Source organism: Pelobates fuscus, chromosome 6 (genome assembly GCF_036172605.1).
Source record: "Pelobates fuscus isolate aPelFus1 chromosome 6, aPelFus1.pri, whole genome shotgun sequence".
NCBI classification, from domain to species: Eukaryota; Metazoa; Chordata; class Amphibia; order Anura; family Pelobatidae; genus Pelobates; species Pelobates fuscus.
In genome coordinates, this window is record NC_086322.1 from 306,222,428 (window position 1) to 306,229,147 (window position 6,720).

The window sequence follows — 6,720 nt, forward strand, 5'->3', positions numbered from 1 at the left end:
CTAGTTACTGCTGTCTATAATTTGATGAGACCGCAGCTAGAGACCTTCCTGTCAATCTTAACAAATTTATCACCTATATGACTGACAAAGATAACAGGTTGAGAGAAAGAGAGAAAAATAAACAATAGATTAGACGTACTACCCTGTCTCTAGCCCCTGGTTTCTCTAATCCTGTCATATCTGTTCCTGTTCCGCCTTCAGAAACTGAACCCATGCAGTTGGGGGTAATCAAACCTACAGAAGCAGAGAGACAGTTTAGAAGAAATGAGGGCTTATTCCTATATTGTGGCAAAAAGGGTAATCTTAGGATTTCATGCCCTGTATGTCCAGAAACTTGCGCACCTAAGGTATGTTCAGGGACCGACCTTAGGTGTAATGTATATGTCCCCTAAATTGACTAAGAACAGTTTCCTGGTAAAACTTAACATTAGGTTTAATGAGACTACTATTCAGTGTCAGGCTATGATTGACTTTGGGGCAGCGGAGAATTTCATTGACAGGAAGTTCTCTGCCAAACACCTCTCGCCATTAAGGCAGAGAGACAGGCCTATAGCAGTTGAAACCATTGATAGGAAACCTCTTTCTCAACTTCTCATCACCCAGGAAATCTTTCCTATTACTGTTTTAGTAGGTATCTTACACTCTGAGGAAATGGTTTTCCAGGTTGTGGCAGAACCCACCTCGCCACTGGGCATTGGAGGGGCCTGGCTGCCTGCCTCTTACCCGCTGACTATGGCCCCTGGAAAACTGGTACATTTAAAGATTTATATTTGGGCTTGTTATACTGTATATTGCTGCTACTGGCCCTTTTAACAGCATCTATGGACACATTGTGACTTTTGGGACTACTGTCCCTTTAAGACTGTGAAGCATATTCGAGTGTACTGCCTGTAATATTATATATGTATTTATATATGTGTTAAGTTTATCCTGGGTGATTTGTATGCAGCATTCATCTGATTGTTCGGTAGAATCACTCCATTCAGTATATTGAGTGAAACTACCGAACAACCAGACCACCCAGGAATGAGTGTGCCTCCAATTACCGTTTGCAACAATGTTGCAAATGGGTAATTGGCAATCAGTGCAGTGTGGTCTGTGTCCTCTGGGTGGCCGCCATTCGGGAGCCGAACACGTGGCGGCGGCCATCTTAAACTACCGAACAGCGGTGTTTTGCCGTCGAGCGTCTGGAACTAAAATCGGACACTCGACTAGGCAAACACCGCTGAGACCTCCAGACTTCCAGGATTTCGTGGGGAAACTACCGAACGGCCCGCCGTTCGGTAGAAAGAAACTCACGAACTAGGGGATTCATGCGAATCCCCCTTAGTCTCTATAACACCAGTAATTCGTCTGTTTCATTCACTTGTTTGTGACCGACCGCAGGGCCAAAATGCATGGAACTGTTTTCGGATACTTTACCCATGCGGTCGGTCAAATCTTTGGAACCTCATATCTCCCGAACCATTCATCCGAATGACTTGAATTTTGGAAATGTTGTCCCCCTGAATAAGGGCTATCCAGCGATGCTGGATTTAAAGGTGTACCCCCGGTTTTTGGGGTACATCCAGAACTTGGCTGGAAAAGTGTACCGGATAATTGGGTTTAATGTTATCTGAGGGGAGGGGATGTGTGGGCTGAACCATGTATGTGATTGGTTAATTTCATCCTCCCCCTGGGAGTGTCCTGTATGTATCTGTTTGTAATAAAAGCCAGGCTGGATGTGCCAGTCAGGAGTTCCTGTTTTACCCTCAAAGTGAAGTGTCGTCTCATTATTGGGGGAAGGATTTATTGCATGCTGTTCCAGTTGACTGCTAGGAGTGTAAGCCTATTCGTATGGTTCCTATTCAACGGTCTACAGCATTCATATGCTTGAGAAGGTTCATATGCTGAATCGGTTTGGTGATTGTGGTGTCTGCCAGAGTGCTTGGAGTCCTCAGGAAACGCTAGGAGCATCCATTAACGGAGGTACCAAGTCGGGGTGCCAGGTGATCCGTTACATTGGTGGCAAGCGGTGGGATGGCGTCCTGGTGTGAGAGGAACAACACCCTGGAGACACAGGAATTATTATGGAGCGGCATAGAACCAGCGAGTCCCTGGACAGTGCTCCAAGTGGAAGAGGAGTTTAACTGGAGATTACAGAGCATCTTGGCCACACTGGATAAGCCGATAGCAGAGGCATCCAGGTTGGCATGCAGAGAGGATGCCCGACAGGGGATGTGGGAAGAAACCCTAGAGGGTGTCCAGCGTTGGCGAGGTGAGCGTCTCCCCAGCAAGGAGCAGCGATTACAAGCCAGAGTGGCCCTACGGATACCTATGCTGGGAGAACAGGCTCAGGAGGAATGGGTGATGCAACTTGATTCACTGGCATGGAGAGAACTGGGTCTCGAGGACGCATACCAAGCGCTACGTTGGTACGCGGTTCAGCGGGTGCCTGGAATGACCAAATTTGGCAAACCCGAGGGCGAGGATTATAATGGCCCTGGCTTATTATGGGGGACATTTGCAGAACCAGAATTTGGGAGTGCGGCAGAGTCACGGCTTTGGGACATATTTGACTACAGAGAAGCCGTGCTGGATCTCCCTATGGCCGAGGACCTAAGGCCAGACTTGACTGAACTGGCTGTCCAGGAATGGGAGCTGGAGCAGGATTACCAACACCTGTTCAGCGCCAGTCAGTTACCATATACCCCACAAGTACCACCAGAGCAGTGGGAGATCGAACAGAATTATGCGGACTTATATGATCCAGTGACACCACCTGTCTCTAACCTGATGGGGCTTCTGGACTGTACACCATTGGGAGCGGTGAGTTTTGTTCCCCCTCCCCAACAACTAAGCCCGCCAGTAGGAGACCTGCATTTAGTACCTCCTACTGCCCAACCAGCCCCAGAAATGGGGGACCTTATCGACTGGTCCTGGGAAGACCCACAGATGGCAGGTGGAGATGGGACCGTGGTCTCTGTGCCCAAGCTACAGGGAGCTGAAGGAGATGTCCTTGCTCCCCAGCGGCAGTCTACGGTTCAGGGAGAGGGGTTTGTTATTTCCTCTCCCCAGCGGCAGCACAGCTCACCAAGGGGAGACAGTAAGCCCCTCACCAGTATAGATGGGACCGTGATCTCTGTGCCCAAGTTACAGGGAGCTGAAGGAGACGTCCGTGCTCCCCAGCGGCAGTCTACGGTTCAGGGAGAGGAGGTTGTTATTCCCTCTCCCTAGCGGCAGCACAGCTCACCAAGGGGAGACAGTAAGCCCCACAACAGCACAGATGGGACCGTGGTCTCTGTGCCCAAGTTACAGGGAGCTGAAGGAGCCGTCCTTGCTCCCCAGCGGCAGTCTACGGTTCAGGGAGAGGAGTTTGTCATTCCCTCTCCCCAGCGGCAGCTTAGCACACCAAGGGGAGACAGTAAACCCCACAACCGTGCAGATGGGACCGTAGTCTCTGTACCTACACCACTGGGGATAGGGACAGTCGGTCCTAGTCCACAACAGCCAGACAAAATATCGGAAGGGGAGACAGTCGTTTTTCCCCAACAACAGCTGTGTTCAACCAGGGGAGAGGACACCCTGGTTACTTTTTCCCCAAGCCTTGGACTTACAACTGGACATGAGTGGCAGGGGGCCATCTGGACAACTACCCCCTGTAAGGACAGCCAGCCGACTATCAGAGCCCCAGACCGACTGGAGGTCTGGAGTCTGGATAGTCTAAATGGGAAAGGGGAGAAATGTGGCGGAACCCACCTCGCCACTGGGCATTGGAGGGGCCTGGCTGCCTGCCTCTTACCCGCTGACTATGGCCCCTGGAAAACTGGTACATTTAAAGATTTATATTTGGGCTTGTTATACTGTATATTGCTGCTACTGGCCCTTTTAACAGCATCTATGGACACATTGGGACTTTTGGGACTACTGTCCCTTTAAGACTGTGAAGCATATTCGAGTGTACTGCCTGTAATATTATATATGTATTTATATATGTGTTAAGTTTATCCTGGGTGATTTGTATGCAGCATTCATCTGATTGTTCGGTAGAATCACTCCATTCAGTATATTGAGTGAAACTACCGAACAACCAGACCATCCAGGAATGAGTGTGCCTCCAATTACCGTTTGCAACAATGTTGCAAACGGGTAATTGGCAATCAGTGCAGTGTGGTCTGTGTCCTCTGGGTGGCCGCCATTCGGGAGCCGAACACGTGGCGGCGGCCATCTTAAACTACCGAACAGCGGTGTTTTGCCGTCGAGCGTCTGGAACTAAAATCGGACACTCGACTAGGCAAACACCGCTGAGACCTCCAGACTTCCAGGATTTCGTGGGGAAACTACCGAACGGCCCGCCGTTCGGTAGAAAGAAACTCACGAACTAGGGGATTCATGCGAATCCCCCTTAGTCTCTATAATACCAGTAATTCGTCTGTTTCATTCACTTGTTTGTGACCGACCGCAGGGCCAAAATGCATGGAACTGTTTTCGGATACTTTACCCATGCGGTCGGTCAAATCTTTGGAACCTCATATCTCCCGAACCATTCATCCGAATGACTTGAATTTTGGAAATGTTGTCCCCCTGAATAAGGGCTATCCAGCGATGCTGGATTTAAAGGTGTACCCCTGGTTTTTGGGGTACATCCAGAACTTGGCTGGACAAGTGTACCGGATAATTGGGTTTAATGTTATCTGAGGGGAGGGGATGTGTGGGCTGAACCATGTATGTGATTGGTTAATTTCATCCTCCCCCTGGGAGTGTCCTGTATGTATCTGTTTGTAATAAAAGCCAGGCTGGATGTGCCAGTCAGGAGTTCCTGTTTTACCCTCAAAGTGAAGTGTCGTCTCATTATTATGGGAAGGATTTATTGCATGCTGTTCCAGTTGACTGCTAGGAGTGTAAGCCTATTCGTATGGTTCCTATTCAACGGTCTACAGCATTCATATGCTTGAGAAGGTTCATATGCTGAATCGGTTCGGTGATTGTGGTGTCTGCCAGAGTGCTTGGAGTCCTCAGGAAATGCTAGGAGCATCCATTAACGGAGGTACCAAGTCGGGGTGCCAGGTGATCCGTTACACAGGTTATCTCATCTCCTTCATGTCCCATAATCCTCGGCTTCCCATGGCTCCGAAACACAACCCTTACCTAGACTGAACCAAAGGGGAGATAGTGGGATGTGGAGAGGACTGCAGGGGTCATTGTAAGAGCCTTATTCCACAACGTATTGGCACTATCAATGTACCTACTACACCTCACTTGTCAACAGAGATACCACCTCATCGGTCTTATGACTGTTCTATTGACATTTTACCAGGAACCATGCCTCCCAAAGGAGGAGTCTACGCAGTATCTCCCCAAGAAACCATTTGTTTGGAGGAATACATTAAAGATTCTCTGAGGAAAGGGCACATACAGAGATCCTCCTCTCCTGCTGGGGCTGGGTATTTCTTTGTCTTTAAAAAAGAGGGAGACCTATGCCCCCGCATTGATTATAGATGTCTCAATAAAATTACTATCAAGAACGCTTACCCCATTCCCCTTATTTCAGAAATTTTTGACAGGCTCAAAGGTGCCAGAGTGTTCACCAAGCTCGACCTTAGGAGCGTATTTAATTTAGTCAGAATTAAGGATGGGCATGAGTGGAAGACTGAGTTGAATACCTGAATGGGGCATTATGAGTATCTGGTTATGCCATTTGATTTGTGCAATGTGTAGCGGAGAGCTGATATTCCACAGCTATTCTCCACTTAAGATCCCAGTGAGGCTCAGGAACAAGTATTATAGATCCATAGAGTAGTAAATCCAGCAGGCAAAATAATCCAACAATATCCCAACAGCACTCCCAATAACTGGACGACACACAGCATCAGGAGCAGAACTGAACTTTTATTCCCACAGTCTCCTTTTAAGAGTTTCTCCCATGCAAGGGAGGGATTTACAAACATTAGGACATCAACCAATACAGTAATAGTTAACTCCCACACATCTCCTCCCCTCAATGTGACTCATAATCCTATTACATGTACCATACAATTCCCCAAAACCTGGATGTACCCCTAAACCAGTGGATAGCATAATTCTTAGGGTACCGCCAGGTAGCCCTGATCTGGGTGAAGAATATATCCAGAATTCACCCAGATTGGACCAGGGGTTCGGGAGTTAGGTGGAGGGTGAAGTTTGACCGACCGCACACGGGGTAGTATCCAAAAAGGGTTCCATGTGTTTGGGCCCTGTGGTCGGTCTCCGTTTGGCAGTAAAAACATATAGCAATCCTTGCCATCCATACTTAATATTACATGCATTAGAGTTCCCTTGTTCGGTACTCTGTTTCTACCGAACGGGAAGTAGTTTGGTCCCTCCGTTCGGTAGTTACGGAACTCTGGAGGTCTCAGCGGTGTTCAGTTGTTTGAGTGTCCGATTTGAGTTCCAGACACTCAACGACCAAACACCGCTGAGATTTTTATGCGTAAGATGGCCTCCGCGCGTGGTTCGTATACCGAACAGCGGCCACCCAGGCATTAACAGTTACACATTAAGCTGCGGTTTGTGAGAAGTGTGAACGCTTAATGAGGCGCAAACTTCTCACTGGGGTGGTCTGATGGTTCGGTAGTTTCATTCCTATGAGACTACCGAACCCACATACGAAATTACACATATACACGGATACAATAAAACGAATGCAGTATTATATGAATATTCTAGGACAGGCTTAATACAATCCGCTACACTGCTCCCCCT